Below are 24317 nucleotides of genomic sequence, written 5' to 3'. Positions count from 1 at the left end.
TGATTTTTAAGCACTACTGAGCAATCTTTCTTAACCTTTTTATTTTCTTTAATTTGTAGTTACCATTTCCTCTTAATCTCGCTGTGCAAGTACAAGTAATGAGAAGCCCAAGCCGTGGACTGGGCAAGTAAAGTTCTTTGGGCTTCAGTTTTCTCCCTGTAAATTCAGAAGTCCTCTCCCTAATTCAACTGAGTTAACATTAAGTCAATTCACTTCTCTCTCCATATTATCACTGGCTTCACAAGAAGCCATAACTTTATTAATAATAGAAACAGTACAAATTTCAAGCCAAGCTGCAGTTAGTATTTTAAAACACACAAAAAAGGTTCTCACATTTAGATGGCCACAGTGTTAATTGTATAACAGCGTTACATTGTCATTACTGTTGTTCTTCTGGGCTGGGACTGCCTTCGCCCTCAACACATTTGCCTGTGACACAATCAATCCTGTGTCCTTAACTTCCACACCTGTTTCATCAACCTCTTTCTCTTCACTCTCCTTTTGTACAGTGGGAGTCAGAGTGTTCTGTTTAATGTTTGAGACAGTGTCACCTTGAACTTTGAATTTGTCAGTAGCTGCTAGCTGTGCTTGCTGGGATAAATTTTCAATCTTGACTTCGCCAAAAACTATGTAGGTGTCTGAAGCTGAGCTCTTGTGGACATCTGGTTTTGTGATGATAAAGAGGATATTTTTAGATTTCTAGATTAGTGATTTTAGTAACCCTTGTGCCCTGTTGAAGACCCAGTTTGGACATAGCCTCTCGTGTCTTCTTTTCACTCCACTCTGTTTTTCCTTACTGAGGGTGTTTTCATTGATTTCAGCTGCGGCTGCCAGCTAAGCTCATGTGGCTGCCTGTGTGAAATCTTGTTCCTGAAGCTCTGATACTGTTCCATCACTGTCAGATTCTGCTCCAGACCCTGATTAGCCTGGGGCTGTGGCAACACCTGCTTTGTGCATTTTGTGCAGAACGAGGAACCAAAAATGGCAGCGGGAAGGGAGCATGACCCAGCCTGTTGCAGAAATATTCCTGTATCTTTTATTGTGTTGGGGTGTAATGAGAAATCAAAGGATTTTTGAATTAGAAGACCTTGTGGGTTCAAATTCTGGTGTGAGTAACATGGGGAAATTTATTTAATCTTTCTGAACCTCAGTTATCTCATCTATCAAATGAAGACAATTTCACAAGGAAGGTTTAAAACAATATGATGTTTGGCTAGCCATTGATTAATATATAAACACCTCATAAAATGTATAAAAATAGAAAATACCATTAAGCAATTATGTTGTTACTAGAGGCCCAGTGCATGATTGAATCATGCACGTGTAGGGTCCCCTACACGCTTTCGCTTTTCGCGGTGGAGCTGGGTGCCTGTCTGCTCTGGCACCAGGCATTTCAGAAGCCTGAGCCGGAGGCTTCTGAAAGGCCTGGCCGGAGCAGACAGGCACCCAGCTCCCCCACTTTTGATGGTCCGCGGCCACTGAGGGGGGCTACCCTGCTGTTGAGAGGCGCAGGGGGCGGGACTCCCACCCCCTGCGCCTCTCAACGGCCACTGAGGGGGGCTGTCGTGGACACCTGGCTACCCTGCCGTTGAGAGGCGCAGCTGGGTGTCCGCGGCAGGCCCCCTCAGCAGCCGCGGATCTGGCCATTGAGAGGCACAGGGGGCGGGAGTCCCGCCCCCTGCGCCTCTCAACAGCAGGGTAGCCCCCCTCAGTGGCAGCGGATCCGTGCCTCTCAATGGCCGGATAGGACACCCCGAGTCCCGCCCCCCAGCCTCCCACCGCCCAATCGTGGGCGTAGCGGAGTGATGGTAATTTACATGTTACTCTATTATTAGATAGGATTGTACAAATAACTCATTGGAAATGGAAAATGTTTTATAATCCTATCCTAATATGTCGGGTTTTTGTTACCCATATTTCAAATCTAACTTATCATCAATGAATTTCTGTTCCAAATAAAGTTTGCCCATAATTATTTTATAAAACTAAAGGGTGCATTTTATTGACTAGTCAATAATTATAATAAAATTTGTTCACCAGTGGAGTCCCTCGGCCTGGCCTGTGGGATCAGGCCAATCCCGTCTCTCAGATATCCCCCAAGGGGTCCCGGATTACAAGAGGGTGCAGGCCAGGCTGAGGGACCCCACCGATGTATGATTAGGGCCGGGAGGGACTTCAGGAGGGCTCCAGGGCATGTCCAGCCCATCTCGCTCAGTCCCGATCGGCCAGACCCCAGCAGCAAGGTAACCTACTGGTCAAAGCATATGCCTCCTGATGGTCAGTGTGCATCATAGTGGCCAGTCGTCCGGTAGTTGCGTCGCTTGGTCGTTCATTCACTTAGGCTTTTATATACATAAATACACTTTTTAATGTCAAACATGAAATTTTTAAAAAGGTATAACCTAATTTTAAAAATATGGCATCACCCCTTAGCTTCTTATCTGGAGGAGTTCTTCTGGCACGTTTATCACACTTAGGCAGTGCTCTTCCTATCCTGTGGTGCCTCGAGCCAGATGTTTGTCTCAACAACCCACAAGTCTGGAGTGAAGTCAACCAATTTTGTCTGAATTAAAAAAAAAAAAATAGATTCACTTCTGAAATTTCTCCTCCAGAATTAGATGATGGAAATAAAGATGGTTTGACACATGTCATATTTTAACGTTGGGATAGCTATAGGATGTAAAGTACAATTTCAAATACATGATTTTCCACCATTATATTCTACTTCCTAAACTTTAACAGCAATACAAGTCAACAATCAAACAACTGAATTTTGACATCTTTGAAATATCTCACCAATATCACATACAGAACTAAGTTTTTTCTCAGTGGAAAAAAGAAATAACTGCAATAATAGGATCCCAGGAGCCTATGTTTGTAAGACGAGAGAAGAGGCAAAGGGAGCTACACAGATGCCAAGTGAATCAGCCCTCATGTTCACTCTTGTTCATGGAATTGCAATGGAATAAAGGAAAAATTTGTAAAAACCCCCCTACTCTGGGAAATATAAAAGCTGAGATATTTCTAGCTTCAGTTCACTTTTAATGCGGTGAGACTGGAGCTCAAACTGTCTTGATATCTTTCCTTTCCTCCCTCTGCTCAACCACCAAAGACAATGCAATGTTTTAGAATATTTTAATTCTTTCATTAAGAATGATTTTAAATAAAATTTGCTAATCTAAAAAATAATAAAGGGTAATATTTCCAAGAAACAATAACCAAGAAATCTTTTTTAATTTCTGGTAGTGGGTTTCTCTGAAACAATAACAATAAAAGAAGGAAATTCAACAATTACTGTATATCTGCTTTTATTTTTCGCACAAACCTATAGGATAGTCATTATCGGTTTAGACTAAATGAAAAAAAAAAAAGACTAGATAGGTTATACAACTTGCCAAATATCACACAGCTAGTACATAAAATAATTTTGTATTCTTCTAAAACTGTGTATTAAGGGTTAGGTCACTTTTCCCTTCTCCCCAGATACAACATTACTTTTATGATGTTATAAAATTGTTAATCATTCTGGCCTTCCTAAAATGAGACTGAATAGAAGCTCATTTGCTTTGTAACTCTATGATATCATGAGTCAGATGGGGGGCATATATTGATAGAATAATTGGCCAAGAATATAGGGTCTTGGCATCATCTCAGAAGCTTGCCATAAATGACCTGAATAAAGAAGCCTAAATATAATAACAACTCTATTATAATTCACTCAGTAGTGTTCCTTTTGCCTGAGAGAGTTAACATACCACCCTGAATGCCATGTTTAATATCAGACAATAAGTGAGTCATTTGGGAGATGGAGCTCAATGACATCCCCACATTCAAATCAATTGTAGAATAATTAACTAAAACCTAAAACCAGGAAGTTCAAAAATTGAAATGCTCTTCAGTGCACTTTTATATTACCAATCATTGTTGGACAGGATGTACTTGTGATTGAGGATAGCAGCCTTGACAATTTAATGAAGAAAAGATAAAACACAGTCATCCTATAGACAGCAAAGCTGATCTATTTATCAACAAATGCATTAGAAATTGTCCATCATTAAATTATACATCAATAATGGTATGAAATAAAAAGAAACAAGTGCCAAATAGGTTCTCTGTTATAACAAAAATGTTGGAAATGTAAGTCCTCAGACTCATGTAAAAAAAAAAAAATCTTACTAATCTATGACCTAATTGTATAGTGATATTATAACAGGAATGTTTTAATAGTTCTTTTTTTTAAAATATATTTTATTGATTTTTTACAGAGAGGAAGAGAGAGGGACAGAGAGTCAGAAACATCGATGAGAGAGAAACATCATCTATCAGCTGCCTCCTGCACACCCCCTACTGGGGATGTGCCCGCAACCAAGGTACATGCCCTTGACCGGAATCGAACCTGGGACCCTTGAGTCCGCAGGCCGACGCTCTATCCATTGAGCCAAACCGGTTTCGGCTGTTTTAATAGTTCTTAATTAAGCAAAAATTCCACTAATAAAGGATTTACCTAACAAATAGGACATAAGTTTCAACAGATTGGGCAAATTATATACACCATTTTTAAACTTATAAGGCCATATATTAAAATAATACTACTGTGCCCGGCCGGTGTGGATCAGTGGTGGAGTGTCAACCTATGAACCAAGAGTTCATGGTTCAATTCCTGGTCAGGTCACATGCCTGATCTGTATGTTTACCCTAGTATAATTTTTCATCTTTTAAAAGTTTAAAATTATATTCAAATGTGTTTATTTTATTTTAATTTTCTTTTAGAAATAAGCTCTATTTTTATTTATTATTTATTTTTTAAATCTTTATTGTTGAAAGTATTACATAGGTCCTCCTTTTCCCCCCATTAGCCCCTTCCAGCCCACTCCTGTTTACCCTTATTCCCCCAGGCCCTCACCACCCCATTGTCTGTGTCCACAGATTATGCATATATGCATACAAGTTCATTGGTTGATCTCTTCCCACCCACCCTCCCCTGTCTTCCCTCTGAGGCTCAACTGTCTGTTCATGCTTCTATGTCTCTGGGTCTATTTTCTATAAACAGTTTATTTGGTTCATTAGAGTCCACATATGAATGAGATCATGTGATACTTAGCTTTCTCTGACTGTATTATTTTGCTTAGTATAATACTCTCTAGGCTCATCCATGCTGTTGCAAATGGTAAGAGTTATTTTTTCTTTCTTTTTTTACAGCTGCATAGTATTCCATGGTATAAATGTGCCACAGCTTTTTTATCCACTCATCTACTGATGGGCACTTAGGCTGTTTCCAAATCTTAGCTATTATAAATTGTGATATTATGAACATAAAAGTGCATACATTCTTTCTGATGAGTGTTTCTGATTTTTTAGGGTATATTCCTAGAAGTGGGATCACTGGGTCAAATGGGAGTTCCATTTTTAATATTTTGAGGAAACTCCATACTGTTTTCCACAGTGGCTGAACTATTCTGCATTCCCACCAGCAGTGCATGAGGGTTCCTTTTTCTCCGCATCCTCCCCAACATTTGTCCTTTGTTGATTTGTTGATGATAGTCATTCTGACAGGTGTGAGGTGATATCTCATTGTTGTTTTGATTTGCATCTCTCAGATGATTAGTGACGTTGAGCATTTTTTCATATGTCTCTTGGCCATCTGTATGTCCACTTTGGAGAAGTGTCTATTTAGGTCCTTTGTCCATTTTTTTTAATTGGATTGTTTATTTTCCTTTTATTAAGTTGTATGAGTTCCCTATATATTTTTAAAATTAACCCCTTATTGGATGTATCATTGGCAAATATGGTCTCCCATATAGTGGACTCTTTTGTTGTTTTGTTGATGGTTTTGTTTGCAGTGCAGAAGCTTTTTATTTTAATGTAGTCCCATTTGTTTATTTCCCTCTTAGTTTCCATTGTCCTAGAAGATGTATCAGTAAACATTGCTTTGAGAGATGTCTGAGATTTTGGTGACTATGGTTTCTTCCAGGATTTTTATGGTTTCATGCATTACATTTAAGTCTTGTATCTATTTTGAGTTTATTCTTGTGTATGGTGTAAGTAGGTGGTCTAGTTTCATTTTTTTTTTGCATGTACCTGTCCAATTTTCCCAACACCATTTATTGAAGAGATTGTCTCTGCTCCAATATTACCCTAAGCAATCTACAGATTCAATGCAATCCCTATTAAAATACCAACCGCATATTTCACAGATCTAGAACAAACACTCCAAAACTTTATATGGGACCAACAAGACCTTGAATAGCCACAGCAATCTTGACTAAGAAGAACAAAGTTGGAGGAATCACAATACCAGATATCAAATTATACTAAAAAGCCACTGTGCTCAAAACAGCCTGGTATGGGCACAAAAACAGGCATATAGATCAATGGAACAGGCCAGAGAACCCAGAAATCAGCCCAAGCACTATTCTCAACTAATATGTGTCCAATGTATGTTTAAAAGAGGTTTCAGAAGGCTGCCATGCAGAGGAAGTCCTGCCTCGTTCCCGCACTGCTGTGGCTGCATGGGAGACTGCATGTTTCTGGGATTTATTCAGGAAACTTATTTGGCTCACATGCTATGCTCACCTACAAATTCGATGTGACAATTGGCATCCATAAGTATAATTTAAAATACAAAATATCATCTTCTTCAGACCCAGGTAGAAACTCTCAACATGAATATTAAACATATATATACCACCAAATCAGAGGGCAATTCAAAATAAAAGTCACAAAATGTATAAAAATCAGTTTGCTGGAATTTGGTACAGCATCTCCTAGAGACTACTGATAAGTTCAACACGTGTTCTACATATCCTGGCAGGAATCTTACATAATTAATTCAGGGTTAAAATAATATTTTAATTTGCACATAGATGTAAATATCTTATGAGTCCTATATTCAAAAATTAAGAAAATTGTGTAGCATGTTATCTGTATCCTTGTCATTATTGTGTTTCAGACCAATAGAAATAGTGTTTGTCATAAATGTATAAAGTTCAAATCCATATATTTTAAATTTTCTAGTAGCCACTTTTAAAAATTTAGAAGGGTGAAATATAATTTAATAATGTCTTTAACTGAATATATCAAAATATTATCATTTATCATGTAATCAACATAAAACATCGATGAGCTACTTTTTATTCATTTTTATATAAAATATCCTAAAGTCTGGTATATATTTTACATTTATCTCAATTTGAACTAGCCACATCTTAAACGTTCATTATCCACATGTGTCTAGTGGGTACTGCATTTGATAATAGTGCACGTGCAGACCTTTAACAGAATATTATGTCAAACATTAGACACGCACACAAATTCAGGGCTATTTAAGTAAAACTTCAATAATCAAAATGAGTGAGGAATGAAAAATTCCAGTTGAATTTTTTGATTGACTAATGTTTGGGTTGCTTTGTTTCCATACACACATATATAGGTGTAATTTAGCAAAAATATTTTATAGTTTTAAAGCGAGATTAATTTTTCTTTTCTTGCAAGAGAAAGTACAGATGCAAGCAGACTAATTTATCTACCATGCAATCCTAGCCCATATAAAATTTTTTATCAAATATTCTGTAACACAACATGTCGCTTAAAATACCTCAGAGATTTATCATAGTGGGGAATTGAGTGTTTTGTTGTTTTTATCAATATATTGAGGCTAACTGCATTTATTGATTCTCTCAACCCTATTCTACAAAATTTTGAATGCAGAAACTAAAACTACTAATAGATCAAACTAAGAGACAATATAGATCAAACCAAGACAGGGGATTGTGCGTTTGTCAAAGTATCCAGCAATTACTCACATAGATACAAAATTTCATTCTCCTTTTGGCAGCTTGTGTAAAGTAGAGATTTTGATCACTTACCTAGTAGTATTTGGTAAGGAAAAAATGCCTGGTCTTTCAGATGATACACAACTTTCCTCCAAACTCAAATCTTAAATTAGTCTTAAAGTGTAATTTCTCTGACAGTTTCTTCCATCTTTTTTGCCTAAGCACCCTTCACTACACTATTGTCTGTGTGCATAAAAGTTCTTCAGTTAATAATCTCTTCCCACCCACCCACCTCCCCACCTTCTTAAAGTAACAGGAAAACTTTTAAATGATAGACTGTATCTCAAAATAAACTTCAGAAGCAATAATAATAGTTTATATTGTATATTATGATTGCAACTATGTTAAAAGCAATGGCATACATTGCATATGAAAGTACTAAAAGGAGCCAAATGTTTTTAAGAGTCTTTGTGCCCGTGTGTATGTTAAAAAGTATGATGGTGGCTGTTTCTTTGTTTATTTTTTTTATGCAATAAACATTGCATTATTTTTCAAATCATAAAATAAAGTTTATAAAATAAAATAAAACAGGCATAAATACATAGCATTAGACAAACAGAGAAAACTATTTTGAAACCTCAAAATGTACAAGGGCTTCAAATGGATTATGCCAATTTATCAATATTTGACTGCATTGTTGAAATACATTAGTAGAATGAATCAGAAACTGTAGAAAGATGAATACCTCTAATACAATCTGACATTAAAACATAATAGCACAGATAAACAGATCCCAGAGATTATTTTGCTCCTCATTGCAGAGCTTTTAATATTAAGACTGACGTTGTTTTGGGTCAAAATACTTAATTCCTATTTCAAAGAGCCTTCCAGGTAGAACTTATCTTGCTTATCCTCATTCATTTGCCCTAGGAAAATGTTATCTTTCAACTAACATATATTCTTCTATTGTTTCCCAGTAATTATGTTTAAATTGTAAACGTGAACATAAGAGTATAGCTCATGCTCAAAACTAATCACACAGCAGGTGTAGCTATTGAGGAACATTCTTAATGCTTTTATGTGCATTCATTTATTTAGACAGGCAGGCAAAGTGTTTATATTTTGTCTTTTTCTTTAATTTAATATTAAAATATTTTCAGCATACAGACAGAAACAAAAATTATGATAGATATTTATATTCCCACCATCCAGATTTAACAACTCAACATTTTGCCATAGTTGCTTCACTCTTTATTTTAAAGAAATAAAACAGTTCACAAACAGTGAAAGCTTCCCATGGGATTCTATTTCCCCTTTTCCTTTTTATCAAAAGGTAATAACTATTCTCAAATGGTTGCATACTCTTCTTATGTATAGTGTCATTTTGTAGTATTTTAAGTTCATAAATAATAAATAATATTGTTCTGCATTTTTACTTGTGTAAATGGCATGTATAATTTTGTAACTTATTTAATTGCACATTTGGTGTTTTAGTATTATCACAGTTTACCCACATCTAGCTAATTTATTTTAATCAATATTTAATAATTTATCTCTCCATTCCCATATTAGCAAGCATTTAGAATTTTTTTCAAGATAAACAATATTGTAGGAACATTACACTATGAGCACCCGTATACTAGTAAACATATAAAAGAGTCCCACTAAGGTCAACACTTCACAAGAGATTCTAATCACACACGACTATTACTATTTTTCTAGATATCACCAAATAAACATCCATAAAAAAATATGTCAATATACACTACTTCGAGCCATCTCTATATTTTTATAACCTCAAATGAACCTATTGGAAATTTGACAGAACTTTCAATAAACTGATGAATTAATTTGGAGAGAGTTAGCATAGTTATATGATTTATCTATGTGCACCTTTATACTTATCATATTTACATATACCATTTATGAACATGGTACATGTTGGGGAGAGACATTTATCCTTGGGTTTATTTTATTCCTACTACAGGTCTTGCTGGGTGTGACTGCTCTCTAGTGGACTGGGACAGGACATTCCTCAGTGTTGTTTACTAACTTGGAAATTATTTCATTGCACATTTGGGTTTGTGAATGTTATCACAGTTAACTCACGTCTTCCTGCCTCCTCCACATCCCCCCACTGGGATCAAGCCCCAACCTGAAAAACAAAAACCCTCAGTCTAAAACACAAAAGCAAACAAAACCCAGCTCCCTTACTGCTTGCTCTGAAAGCAGTGGACTCCCCAAACTCACTGTTTCTCTCCCATAATCCAGCTCACTGTTTGCATGTACCTTTCATATATTCATTTACGATTATCAGTTGGCATAATACAGAATTCTGTGTGTTTCCTCATAAAATAAATACAGCTAACAGACTGATTATCCTAGCTGCAAGCATATTTTAAGATGTTCACAGCAATTACTCTCACAATTTGAGATAATAATCACTTTCATTTGTATAATGTTTTATATTTTCCAAAACCATTTTCATATACATTATTTAATCTGATCTCATAACAGGAGTGGATCTGCATAATCAACATAAAGAGTATACATTTGGCAAAATAAATTGACTATATATACTTTTACACATAAGATTACAATAACTTATCATTATGCAAAAATAAAAAGGCAAAAGACACATTTGCTTGTTATTTTACCTATATCAAGCATTCATCCAAATCATTTATGTTGACTTTGATCAAGATCCATCTGTTTTTAAAGTGCTTTGATCTGTTACAAAGCAAGCTGCCCGTGGGTCATTAAGAGACTGACAGAAGAGGGTAAATTATCCTTTCTTTTCAGATTTTGAATTAGATAGTTTTGCTTAGCCAAACTGTCTCGGGGCTGGGAACATTACCATTCTCAATTTAATTTATAAATGTGGTCGTACATTTTGGGTTTTTTTTCCTTCTTCCTAACCCATTTGTAATATTGCTTACTGCACTCCAGGTCTAAAATGCTTCCACGCTCAATCATGTTAAAGTGTAAAATTGTCTCTCAATTTGAAGATCACTGGATGTACTGTGCCTTTGAGAATAATTAATATCTGGAGACCCAATTTAGTTCTTTTTGTTCTAATGTTCAACAAAGACCCTCATTCATCAATGTGTGTTTCCCATGTGTCACATTGTCATCCGGAAAGTAGGTCACAGGAAGAACAGTATTGACTTTTAAGGTCTCGTATTCAAAGATGCTGTTCCAGTGAAAATGCATGTTCCCAAAGCAATGACATCGAAAGGTCATTGTGGGGACAACCATAACCACCGAATAATGATGACAGAAGTTCAGGTAACGTCTCAAAGTGGTAGAACACTGTTTTCAACCAAATAATGTACTATCATTAGCCTGGGAATATATTTATGTATGCATAGTAACCTTCAAATAGCCCAATCAGCACAAAAATAATACTACAATTTATCTATAACTAGAGGCCCAGTGCATGAAATTTGTGCACTGAAGGGGGGTGTCCCTCAGCCTGTCCTGTGCCCTCTCACAGTCTGGGACCCCTCGGGGGATGTCCACCTGCCAGCTTAGGCCTCATTCCCCCAGGGATTGGGCCTAAGCTGGCAGTCAGACATCCCTCTCACAGTCCGGGGCTCTCGCAGTATGGAACCCCTCTCTCCTTACCACCTTCCTGTAACAGAGTCAGGAGAGGATCCCGCCACCACTGCTGCACTCACCAGCCGTGAGCCCGGCTTCTGGCTGAGCAGTGCTCCCCTTGTGGTAGTGCACTGACCACCAGAGGGCAGCTCCTGCATTAAGTGTCTGCCCCCTGATGGTCAGTGCACATCAGAGTGACCGGTTATTTCACCGTTCAGTCAATTTGCATATTAGGGTTTTATTATATCCTACATAATAAAATGGTAATATGTAAATTACCATCACTCCGCTACGCCCACGATTGGGCCAGCAGGAGGCGCAGGGGGCGGGACTCAGGGTGGCCGGGGTAGCTGATTGGGCCAGAAGGACGCTGAGCTCGCGGCGCCTCTGGCGCCGCGAGCTCAGCGTCTGTACCATGGCTGCCGGAGGCTTTCGGAAGGCCTGGGGCGCCGGCGGACAGCCAGCCGGACAGGTCCCCCGCGATCAAAGGCCAAAGCGGGGGACCTGGCCGCCTGTCTGCTCCGGCGCAAGGCCTTTCGAAAGCCTCCGCAGCGCCGGAGGCTTTCGGAAGGCCTGGGGCACCGGCGGACAGCCAGCCGGACAGGTCCCCCGCGATCAAAGGCCAAAGCGGGGGACCTGGCCGCCTGTCTGCTCCGGCGCAAGGCCTTTCGAAAGCCTCCGCAGTGCCGGAGGCTTTCGGAAGGCCTGGGGCGCCGGCGGACAGCCAGCTGGACAGGTCCCCCGCGATCAAAGGCCAAAGCGGGGGACCTGGCCGCCTGTCTGCTCCGGCGCAAGGCCTTTCGAAAGCCTCCGCAGCGCCGGAGGCTTTCGGAAGGCCTGGGGCACCGGCGGACAGCCCGCTGGTGCACCAGTTGCATGATTAAATCATGCACTGGGCCTCTAGTAGGATAATAAAAGGGTAATATGCTAATTAGACCGGAAGTCATTGCGGATGTCACTGCGGACATCCTTCCCGATGAAGCCGAGGTTGGAGGGAAGCCCGGGTCCTGGGTGCCAGAGGGAAGCTGGTGCTGGCAGCTGGGGGAAGGAAAGGCTACTCTTGCATGAATTTCATGCATTGGACCTCTAGTATGACTATAATGTCTATTAAGATTTTAATTTGTGATCATGTTTTCAGTAATATAGGTAAAGCCATGGAATTACACAGTCAGATCAATTAATGAAGATCTGTCTGTAGAGGAAGATGTTGCAACTAAAGATAATTTTGACATCAGCAATTTTACATTACAGGTGAAAGAAATATTAAAAAATATGAATGAACAATAAAAAGAGGGAAGAGAGGGAGTTGAAAAACCTAATTCATATATACCTTTTCAAATGGCAATTAAAGCAATATATATGTCATCTAAAATATATTTGCTTTGGCATAACCTAAATTTTTATAGTATCACTAGTTAACTTCTACTTTTAATAAGTATTTTCAATGCATTTTTTGTTCATCATAAATGTTCCCATCCTTCACATACTTCAAAAGCTTTCATCCCTGATGAAAAACAACCATTATTTGAAAAGTAATGCTGCAACACTATCATAGGCAGGCAAGAGTTTTGAATTTTACACAGGTTAAAGAAGTAAATTACATTTTTAAAATTAATTTCAGTATTCTAGACTGTTGTCATTTAACTAGTTTATATGAAAAACTGTCGAGTGCTTTTTATCCTCCTGAGTATCATTCACTTTAGGTATATAGAAAGAAGGAACAAATTCTGAGTTTAAGGAGATTGAAATCAAGGGCAGGGGGAAACAAATATAGAAATAGAGTAATTCAAGTTGATAGATATTAAACCTGAAAAATTACAGGTTATTTTCGAGGACCCAGAGAGTTTTCCCCCCAATGTATTTCAAGTGTGGTCATTAATATGACATTTTTCAATATGGATCTACTGTCTTAAGATCAAGGTAACTATTAAAGACTGAGAACTTTTTAGTTTAAAAAGTTCTGTTTTCCAACAAGAGAGAGAAATTCCTCTGAAGTCCAGTGTCATATTTAAAGGATTGTTGTACTAAGTGAACTAGCCTAAATTTTTCACAGAAACAGAACCAATAGGGGAAGGGGGGAGGGAAGAAATCAACCAAATAACTTATATGCATATATGCATAACCCATGGACATAGACAATAGTGGGGTGAAGAATTGGGGAGGGGACAAGAGTGGAGAGGAGGGGGGCTAATGGGAAAAAAGGGGGACATCTATAATACTTTAAACAATAAAGATACATTTTTAAAAAAGAAAGAGAACCAATAAGATGTGTATGATAGATAAATAGAGGATAGATAATTTTAAGGAATTGGCTCATTTGATTGTAGGGTCTTGGCAGGAAAAAGTTAAGATTGCAGTTCTAGTCCTATTGCAGAAGACCAGAGAAAAACAAAGCAATGCTTTAGAGGAATAGGAGTTACACAGTTTATTACACGAGTGGACTCAGCAGAATAACTTCCCAAGTCTGAGCAAAGTAACATGCAGGGAGCTTCTCTTCTCTTTCTGGTGTCTTTGTCCCTCAAATATGGATTATGCTTCTGGTCCTTTTGCAGGCTTTGCAAAAAAGGTCCCAGGTGCTGGGGGTCTTGAGACCATATCTAAATGGTCTGGCCTGGCGCCAGCACAAATAACTCCCCCCCCCCCCCCCCCCCCCCGTCTGGGGCTGTGCACTGTTCAAAGTTTATGACCTCTGTACTTAGGTAACAAGTCTTGCAAGACCAGATTCTGTGAAAAAGGCAGTGACTTAATTATAAGTTATCAAGAATGTACACTGAGCTTGCTGGCACAGATTCAGATTGCTAGGACCCCCCCCGCCCCCCTCCCCCAAATATCAGGGTTACATTGGAATTAGCCTTTTAGCCTTCTCAGTCCAAAGGCAGATCGGAAGCAGTTGTCTCTTCCTAGGGAGACTGTGGAGATTGGCTACAGTGTTTGGACAGGATCAAGCCTAGGACTGATGAGAGGGCACAGTCCTCTTGTGGCAAAGCCACACACAATTGTGGCAAGGCCCTCCCAGCACAATTATAGCCAAAGGCTATGGTTGTATGTAAGCTTGAACTATTATCCAACCTTGTAGTCCTAGGTAGCTGAGAGATGTGGGCTGCGGGAAGTAAAGCAAATGCTGCCAAAACAAAGCTTGATAGAGTTCAGAGAATTGCAATAACCGGAAAGAAGCACATTTGAAACTCGCCAGAACATTATAAATATTTTGACCACTCCCTTGTTTTGCTTTATGTGATCTTACTATAAAATAAAGATTCGTCTTACAGGCGGGATCACTGTGTCCTCATCCAGGCACAGTGATCCACCTGGCCCCAGCTATATTCTCTTGTCTGTTTTCTTTAATCCTTCACCGTCCTTCCTCAGGTTCACCACTGGCCGTGCTGGACATGGTTCAGGAGACTTCATTCTTTTAAGACCTTCAACTAATTGAGTGAGGCTCACCTACATTATGGAGAGTAATAGGCTTTACTTAAACTCTACTGATTTAAATATTAATCACACCTAAAAATTGCTGTTCCAGAAACTTCTGTGTTGATATTTGACCAAACATTGGGAATCATGACCCAGTCAGGTTGACACAAAATTAACCATTGCAGTAGCTTAGATTTACTATCAGTGTTTATCACATTAGAGCTAATCTTTTCATGTGGACGGATTTCCGCTAGAGTAGCAGATCTGTTGTCTCTCTCTAATATTTACACCTCACAGAAAACAAGTAAGAATCTGATTCCCAATGGCAGAGGTGTGTCCATTCTTGTCACTAATAGAATTAACCCACAGAAAATCTGAAAAAATACTACAGACTCATTCTCTCTCTCTTTTGGCATCTCAGATATGAGACAATTCTTGGCTAGTGTTATGGGGCAGGCTCATCTAGGATTTAGACTGAGGAGAGATGTATGGTAGTAACATGTTCTTTTCACTGCAGGTATAAAGACATGCTTTCCAATTGGTGTATCCAATTGGCTGACATTTTGAATTTTATTTACCTCCTAGAAATTGCTATTTAAATGGTTCTAAATTCAGAATAGAAGGGAAATGGTGTACTTATTAGTGTTCTAAAGCCATAGCAGGTTGATCTTTATCCAGGAAATTGAGAAATAAAGAGAATGGTACTTAGTGACCAAAATAACAAGTGGACATCAAAGTTTATGGGAAGTCATGGGGATTGCTTTAATGTTTCCACCTTAATCAGTGTAACTAATTTAGGTAAAAGCCTAAATGGGATTGTCCTCCGTGGAGCATTACAGTTTATGGATACTTTGTCTACTAGTGAGTGACTATCATTAAAGACCCAGGGCCATTTGTTATGTAATAAGAATTGGCCTGAGTATGACTAGGTCTTAATAAGGGTATAAGAGGTGGATGTCTTCAACTGACCTTCACTTGACTCTTGTACAGATCAAAATAGGCAACCAGGAGGCCAATGTTAGGCTGCACAGAATAGAAAGCCTTGAAGTCCTAGTAAAACAGTGTTCCTATCCTAAGCATTTGTGGATGGATTCATTTTTGGCTAATTTTATTGTATTTCTCAGTCAGGCCTCTAGGCCTGGCCTTTAATTTGCAGGAGCTGTGAAATTACAGATCAAGGTGGCTGCGTGCTCAATCGGCACTGGATCAGCTGTCTGAATTCTGCTCATCTAATGTCGTTTGCAGCTGCAGCTAGGATCAATAGAGAGAATTGTGGAGAAGCTAACGTCTTTGAATGATGTGTCTCATCCACAGGCTGAGAAGTCACCCTGTTGACTCCATCTGTATAAAGTACACGAGCATTAACAATGACTTTAGACTCCAGGGACCTATCCTATGGTTTCATGCAGAGATCAGAGAATAAATTTACTAGCGAACATATTAAAGGAAGTGGGGATATTATTACATAAAGCCGTGTCTTCAATTTTTTGTCTTTGGCTCATATATGTAAAAAATAATTTAAAAAACTATGTATTTCTTAAAATTATTAGTTAATAATTATTATTTTATTCATGGGTTAAAATAACTATGAAGACTATCATTTCTAGTGTAGGTGTTATTTTAAAATAAAATAACTGCTTAATAGAACAAATAAAATAAAATAACTGCTCTAAGTATCATAGTAACTTAATACCTGTTGTCTTTAAAAAGTAAAATAAATAAGCTTATTTTTAACAATAAATATTTTATATCATTTATTTTTCCCTTGATCTTCTATTTCCATTCTACATTCCTTATATAATTTTTTATTATAATATATTTTCATGCTTGAAAGACTTTTGTGGATTGCTCATTACATATCCCAGCCACAAAAGATATACATGTGATTTAAAATTGGAAAATATTTAAATTTTTATTTATCATAGGGCTCTAAGTTAAAAATGTTATATTAAATTATAACTATAATTATTCTTAATTTCAATCACTAAAAGCAATAGAAATATATTATAAAATTTGGCAGTTACTCTTTGAATCTTATTAAGAATTATTGTGAAAGTTATGGACTGGCCATCCTTTCATACTGCCTCAGGGATGTAAGGGGAAGGGTTGTGGTTTTTGGAGCATTCTGTAAAGAAACTGATTTGAATTTTTTGGGCTACATGTTAAATCAAAATTAAATATTAAACTAGCACCCTCAGTTTTATTTGGATTTCTTTTGTCAACATTCTGAAGCGAAGCGTTTGTTAATTGTCACTGTGTTTGTTGGGTAAATATTGGTGCACAACTGTGTTTACTTCCAGCATTCAACTTTAATAAGTAGCTAAATAAGAACCATGTTAAAAGAAATAAGGATCAACTCCAAAACAATTTAATTAAAACATCATAGCATCATGGAATTTACCAGGAAAGGCACAGTAAATAAGTGAAAGGTTGTTATGCAGATTTAAGTCATTGCCTTCTGAATTAATAAGAGTTTCTAAAGATAAGTCATTTCCCTCTTCTTGGTACGAGGAGGTTGAAACCATCACAAATAGAGATTTCCCTTACAGATGTACATTTCTTTTACAAAAAGTAACTTCTACATGGTTTTCAGAGTTTCTCTTGTCTGCTGTTTCTTAAAATAACCCTTCTGCCAAAGAGCCATATTTTGGGGTGACAAATACTGTTCCCCACAGTACGTAGGGTACAAAGCTCTTTAGTTTATTACTGTAATGAATACTGTAGACAATTGTAACACAATGGTAAGTATTTGTACAATGCATGAAACCAAGTGAAAATTCATACCACTAGCCATAAGACTAGCACTAAGTCAAGTGATAAGGTGTTAGGGCAATGAAAAGCAAATGTATTTAGAAAGCAAACAAGCTGTGAAAACAGGGGACTTGTGTCCTAAAGAACCATCTTGAGAAAGTACAAAATTCAGGCTTATTTTATGTCAGGGGAAGGGAGAAGTGGGAGGGGTTTAAGGTCAGGAAGTGATTGATGACTAGAGACATCTGGACATTAGAAAGGGCCTAAGGAGGAGGATGGAACTGCTTTGCTTTTGGTCAACAAATTCCGCTTGTTATGGTCCCCATAATGCTATTCCTATAAATCATTTGATAAATAATAACTATTTTTGCACATGCTTTCTTTACCTCCTTGGACAGGTAGTTTAGAGCAGAGTAATTCCTAGGATACAAGTCAGATTCTTTTAATGATTAATATATCTATGTTCTTAAGTAAGCAGAATTTGCTAACCAACATGTTATGGGAACTGGCCAGTCTTAAACAAGATGAAGTCAGAAAGACTGATTCTTTTATACTATTATACTATGACTAGAGGCCTGGTGCATGAAATTTGTGCAGGAGGGAGGGGGTGTCCCTCAGCCCAGACTTCACCCTCTCCAATCTGGGACCCCTCAAGGGATGTCCGAATGAGCGTTTAGGCACGATCCAGGTAGGATCAGGCCTAAACGGGCATTCGGACATCCCTCTCACAATCCAGGACTGCTGGCTCCCAACAGCTTGCCTGCTTGCCTTCCTGATTGCCCCTAACTGCTTCTGCCTGCCAGCCTGATCACCCCCTAACCACTCCCCTGCCAGCCTGATTGATGCCTAACTGCTCCCCTGCCAGCCTGATTGCCCCTAACTGCTCTCCCCTGCAGGCCCAGTCGCCCCCAACTTCCCTCCTCTGCAGGCTTGGTCACCCCTAACTGCCCTCCCTTGCAGGCATGGTCCCTCCCAACTGCCCTCCCCTGCTGGCCATCTTGTGGTGGCCATCTTGTGTCCACATGGGGGCAACCATCTTTGACCACATGGGGGCAGCCAACTTGTGTGTTGGAGTGATGGTCAATTTGCATATCACTCTATTATTAGATAGGCTAGAGGCCTGGTGCACAGGAGGGGGCCAGCTGGTTTGCCCTGTAGGGTATCCCGGATCAGGGTGGGGGTTCCCTTGGGGCATGGGGCGGCCTGGGCGAGGGGCCTGTGGTGGTTTGCAGGCCAGCCACGCCCCCCGGCGACCCAAGTGGAAGCCCTGGTATCTGAGGTTTATTTATCTTCTATAATTGAAACTTGGTAGCCTTGAGTGGAGCCAAGCCTCCTGCTCATTCTGTGGCCACAGCCACTTCTGTTGGGATTTATTTATCTTCTATAATTGAAACTTTGTAGCAGAGGCCAAGGCAGGCCAGGGCTGTGGGAGCTTGGCTTCCTCCATTGCCAGGGGCAACTCAAGCCTCCTGCTCTCTCCAGCTCTGTGGCTGCCACCATTTTTGTTGGGATTTATTTATCTTCTATAATTGAAACTTTGCAGCCTTTAGTGTAGGCCTGGGCAGGCCAGCACAGCAGGGAAGCTTGGCTTCCTCCATTGCCGGGGAAACCCAAGCCTCCTGCTTGCTGCAGCTCCGTGGCCGTAGCCATCTTGGTTGGGTTAATTTGCATACTCGCTCCTGATTGGCTGGTGGGTGTGGCTTGTGGGTGTAGCAGAGGTACAATCAATTTGCATATTACTCTTTTATTAGATAGGATGATATAATGGCTACAAGATTACTAGACAATAGGAATTTTAATCATAATTTTATAGGACCAGCCTCATATAATATGGTCTATCTTTGACCCAACCATTATACTTATTTAGCTTACGACTGTATATAGTAAAGATTATTGATATGGAATATAACAAATCTTCTTCGATTGAGAAAGGAAGTAGTTTAATGACATTGCATGCCCAAACATGAATAAAGCAATTATATGTACCGGTATTTGGAAATTCTGATCTCTATCAAACAAATTTCTTTAGGAATTCAAATGGTAACTTAATTAGTTACCATTTGTACTGAAAATATAGTTCAGTACAACTCTCAAAATAGGACCAATGAAAATGATAAAAATATCAGGATAACAAGGGTTAAGATAGATATTTTCTATTGAAAATAGTTATAATCTTAAAGAACAAGCCAGGAGTGAGGTAAGGAATATGAAAGATGTGCTTGGATCTAACTGCTGGTAAAGGTGTGATAAGAAAAGGGGGGGGAGGGTATTTTAGTTATTATTATGTATGAAAAAATGAATGGAGATTGGTGCTATAAAACAGAAAAAGAAAGGCAAGATCTCAAAAAGAAGACTGAAATGAGTAAGTAAATTCCAGGGAAACAGAAAAACAGATCTAATGGGCAAATAAACATTAAGAGATTTTGAATATGTTGGATAGGAAGGAAGGGGTATGAAGTAAATCCAGGTACCAGTAGTTGCCAAATTACAAATGTTTCCACTTTGTAAGAAAGTTAGAGTGTCTCAGGGGGCACACTCAGAGAGAAGACACAATATACAAAGGTAAATTTCTCCTACCCCTCACCCCCTAACCCCCACCACAAGGAAATATTAAATAAGGCAGATGTTATGTCATAAATAGTCTCTTGATGAGATATTTATTCCCCACTGAGTTTCAGTTTATAACTCATGATCTGTGGACCATTGTGATATATAGACCAGTGAGACTGAACCCTAGAAAGCTGCTTTATCCCTCCCACGGGCTCTCCTGTGGTTTTCATCAGGATGAACATCAATTGTCTGGTTGGCATAAAGTATTGAGGTCTGGAAATATCATTTTTGCCCAGGACAAGACTCTAGCAACTGGATAGTCATTTCTAAAATTTATGATGGGAGAGTGTACTGTACATATATGTATTCAATTACAAGTTAATACTAACAATACACAAAAATTTAAATGTTAATGAATTTGCATTAGATTAATTCAAATTTTGAATGTGCTGAGGAAGCCATATGTAATTTACTTAAAGACAGTCCAGCCAGTTGCTGATAAAAGAACACCAAATCTACCCAGGATTAAAGAAAGAAAGAGGGAGAGAGAGAGAGAGAGAGAGAGAGAGAGAGAGAGAGAGAGAGAGAAGACTGCTTTGGCTGAAACAGAGAAGAATAAGCAATTGAGAACATTTTTTTCAGACTTCAATTTTTTTTTAATTTGTATAATTACTTTTGACTTTGATTACATTTTACTTTCACTTACAAAGAGAAAAGATTGCATTTTGCATTTTTAATTTCTTCAGATTTTAATTTAAATTATGGGCATCTCTATGTTGACATTTGTGTTGCATAACCCTGACAAGTTCTGTTGGACAAGGTACCTGGATACAATTAGAGATTAAAGTTAAAATATAAGATTTCAGTACTAGAGTTGTTATAGTCATACTATTTTATTACTTATTTTAGAACATTAAATTACCAAAAAAGAAGAAGCAGTACAATACTAGGTATTGTGGTAAAGCTGGTTGAATTTTTAATCTCTTTCCACATTCTTTATTGACTATGAGCCTAATTGTTAAGCTGGATTAGAGACAGGAAACTAAAAAGTCCATATTGAGTATGGGGATGAGGGAAAAAGTTACTCATCACTGCTCTTGCATGGAAGAAAGAATTCCATCTGTATTGTGCCCACTCACTTCTCTGCGGGAGGAATGTGTTATCTGATGAATGATCATGGCAGAAGAAACTTAGTGTCTCTGCACTGTCTTTCCACATTTGCCTTCCTGAGAAGACATTGCATATTAATTGTTCCTTTGGGCAGGATGTGGTTGTCCAGCTGGGTAGATAAATATACTGAATTTAGGTGTGTTGGCCAACTTTTCCCATTGACCCCCAAATCATGTTCTTCAATTTATTTCATTAGCAGTAAATCCTATATAATTAAAGGCTAATAGGCAAATTGACCAAACGGCAGAATGACTGGTCACTATGACATGGACTGACCACCAGGGGGAATTCATCTTACTACTTAACAGCTAGTAAGTATAGCATGCTTCTCTTTCAGTTAGAACAGAACATTACTAATTAGAATGGACAACAGTCATCAACTAGTATGTATGAATATTCAGGTGTCTACTATCTGAATTCTTATCAATGATTTCTTATGGAATGAAACAATATTGATAGTCTTGATATAAAATTATTTAATATTGAGCACATGTACAGATAAAAAATAGTATTTTACTAATCTATAATCCTTTCAGTGATTTCTATTATCTTTTATAATCTCCCAGGAGGGAGTCACCTTTCCCTACAGAGACAGAGGATCACAGTTATTTTCTTTCAAAGAGATATAAGTTAAATAAAAAAGGCAAACTTTAAAGCTATCAGGACATCAAACAGAATAATTGGATATTTTATTACATATACTGTATATATATATATATATATATATATATATATATATATATATATATATATACATATATATATATATATATGTATATATCTTGATATGACAGCCAATATGTGCTGCAAATCCTCAAACAACAATTTCCATAAATGCAAATATAAATGTTCACTCTGGGCTTATTTTAATTCTATTGAAATATTTAAACTAGTTTTATCATATTGCTTATTTTCCAAACCTTCTGACATATAGTCTTTATACAAAAACTGAGACATTTGCAAGCTGATGAATCATTATCAATTCATGAGGTATAAATATGCAGTGAAATTTTCAACTAAAGGATATTAATAACTTGCAATTTTGAAATTGTTTATTATATTTCTTATATCCAGCAGGTAAAAATGCTTTCAACATTTTGTATTCATCACACATTATAAAACTTAAGACTAAAACCAACATTTCTGGATTTGGGGTTAAAATATATTTACTTGTACATTTCTCCCTAATATAGTTTCATTCTCATGCTCAATTTTAAGAATTACATAATTCAATTTTGTTTCTCTTTTAAATTATTTAATTTAAAAAGGTTTAAGTCTTTCTGATTTTATCTACACATTTGAAGAATATGCAGTTATTCTGTTTGAAAAAAATGTAAAAAATCAAAATTATAGAGTTATTCACAGGGAGCTCTACCCTTCCCAACCAATCTTCAGAGACTGTACTTGAATGAAAACTTTGCTCCTTATTGTAGAGAATAAACTTCAATTGAAATTATCACCAGATAAAGTAGCTTCACTAAATCTGAGAGAGTGTATTATTATTTTATATCCTGCTGAAAAAAATTAAAAACCAACAATCTGGAATGAAAGTTGTGAACTGACATTGATTGTAAGACACATTCTGATTTTAGAGATATTAAAATGTGTAAATTAGTGAGCCTGAGACTGATGATATAAACCACATCATATACATCCCCCTTCCTCTTGGCATTATTTCCAAAAGTGAGAGAGACTTATACAAATTGACTCCACTATTACTAGAAAGTATATTATGTCCTTTGGAAAACTTTTTATTAGAACAAATATTAAACTCTACAACTCTGATTTTTAACTTAGCTTAATTCATTATACTATGTTAAAACCAATACTAGCTACTAAAATGTTTTGTTAAAAAGAGTTATCTTATTGTCCAAGCATTAAAACTTCACAGTAGCTTATCAACAATTTGGAATAAGAGACCAAGTCACTGGTCTAAATAAGGAAGGTCTTGATTAATGTTAAACAATGGCCCTCCATGGCCTACAGAGCCAAGTGCAAAACCTCAGCATGAACTACAGGCAGACTGGAGCCAAGCTTCTACTCCCCTATAGCATCTCATCTCAGCTTCTGTTTTGCACCATATTATCACCGCCATACACGATGCAATACTGGCCAGTATTTTCAAACTATTTCATACTTTGGTGGCTTGACAGATGCTCTTCCCATTGTAGACTCCAAGGAATATTCCTCAGTATCCTTAAAGCACCTCTCCAGGTGGTTCTTCTTCTCTGAAGACTTTTCTAACTTACTTATGAAAACGTTTGCATTTAGCCACCACCGTTTCTAGCAGCCATTTTATAAGATTACTAGGGGCCAAGTGCACGAATTTGTGTACCTTGAAAGGAACTGTGGGCCACGAGGCTGCGGTGGGCACAGGGGTGGGTCTCAGCCCTTCCTCCGTGCCCCCGCCTGGCCCCTCCTGCCGCAGCCTCCAGTCCCCTGTCTGCAGGCAGCCCTGCTCCTGTCGCCACTGCTCCCATGCACTGACGGCACCAGGCCCACTCGCACCTGCTGACAGTGCAGAGTGATTGAGGCTGGTGCCAGGAGCAGATGTCAGTGGGTGCGAGAGGTGGCTGCTGCCCCGATCAACTCTCAGGAGCAGGGGAAGGTGGAAAAGCCCTGAGGGGCAATCGGGGCCAGCAGCCACCACGTGCACCCACTGATGGCACCGAGTGATTGGGGGTGGATCCGGTTCCGGCACGGGGTGCGAGCACTCAGTGGGACCACAGCACATGAGAGCAAAGAATTTTCAGTAACCACCAGAGGTTTACCCTGATGACAGTGACTGGTGCCGCCCCGCCTTGGTCTGGGACCCCCACTCACCTGCTCCACCATCCCGCCTTGGCCAATGCCCACCATGTTCCACGCTCTGCTGCCTGCTGCTGACACCGCCATGTTCTGCGCCGCACCCCCTGGTGATCAGCGCATGTCATAGCGACCGGTTGTTCAGTTGTTCCACCTTTCAATATATTTGCATATTAGGGTTTTATATAAATAGATGGTGTGTGTGTGTGTGTGTGTGTGTGTGTGTGTGTGTGTGTAAATTCTTTAATGGGGAAG

The 24317-nt window shown here is 38.4% G+C and overlaps 1 pseudogene across 1 annotated transcript in view; it reads right to left on the bottom strand.

Moving 5' to 3' along the window:
* Positions 1 to 351: 351 nt before the first annotated feature.
* Positions 352 to 24317, bottom strand: part of LOC307106065 (nascent polypeptide-associated complex subunit alpha-like) — an 89904-nt pseudogene continuing 65938 nt past the window's right edge. The window contains exon 2 of the transcript in view: positions 352 to 1103. The product of the transcript in view is annotated as a nascent polypeptide-associated complex subunit alpha-like (transcript). The remainder of the gene's footprint in view (positions 1104 to 24317) is intronic.

Source organism: Cnephaeus nilssonii (assembly GCF_951640355.1).
Source record: "Cnephaeus nilssonii genome assembly, chromosome: 10".
Classification (NCBI taxonomy): domain Eukaryota; kingdom Metazoa; phylum Chordata; class Mammalia; order Chiroptera; family Vespertilionidae; genus Cnephaeus; species Cnephaeus nilssonii.
Note: the sequence above shows the minus strand (reverse complement) of the source record. Positions and strands in the feature narration are given on the sequence as shown.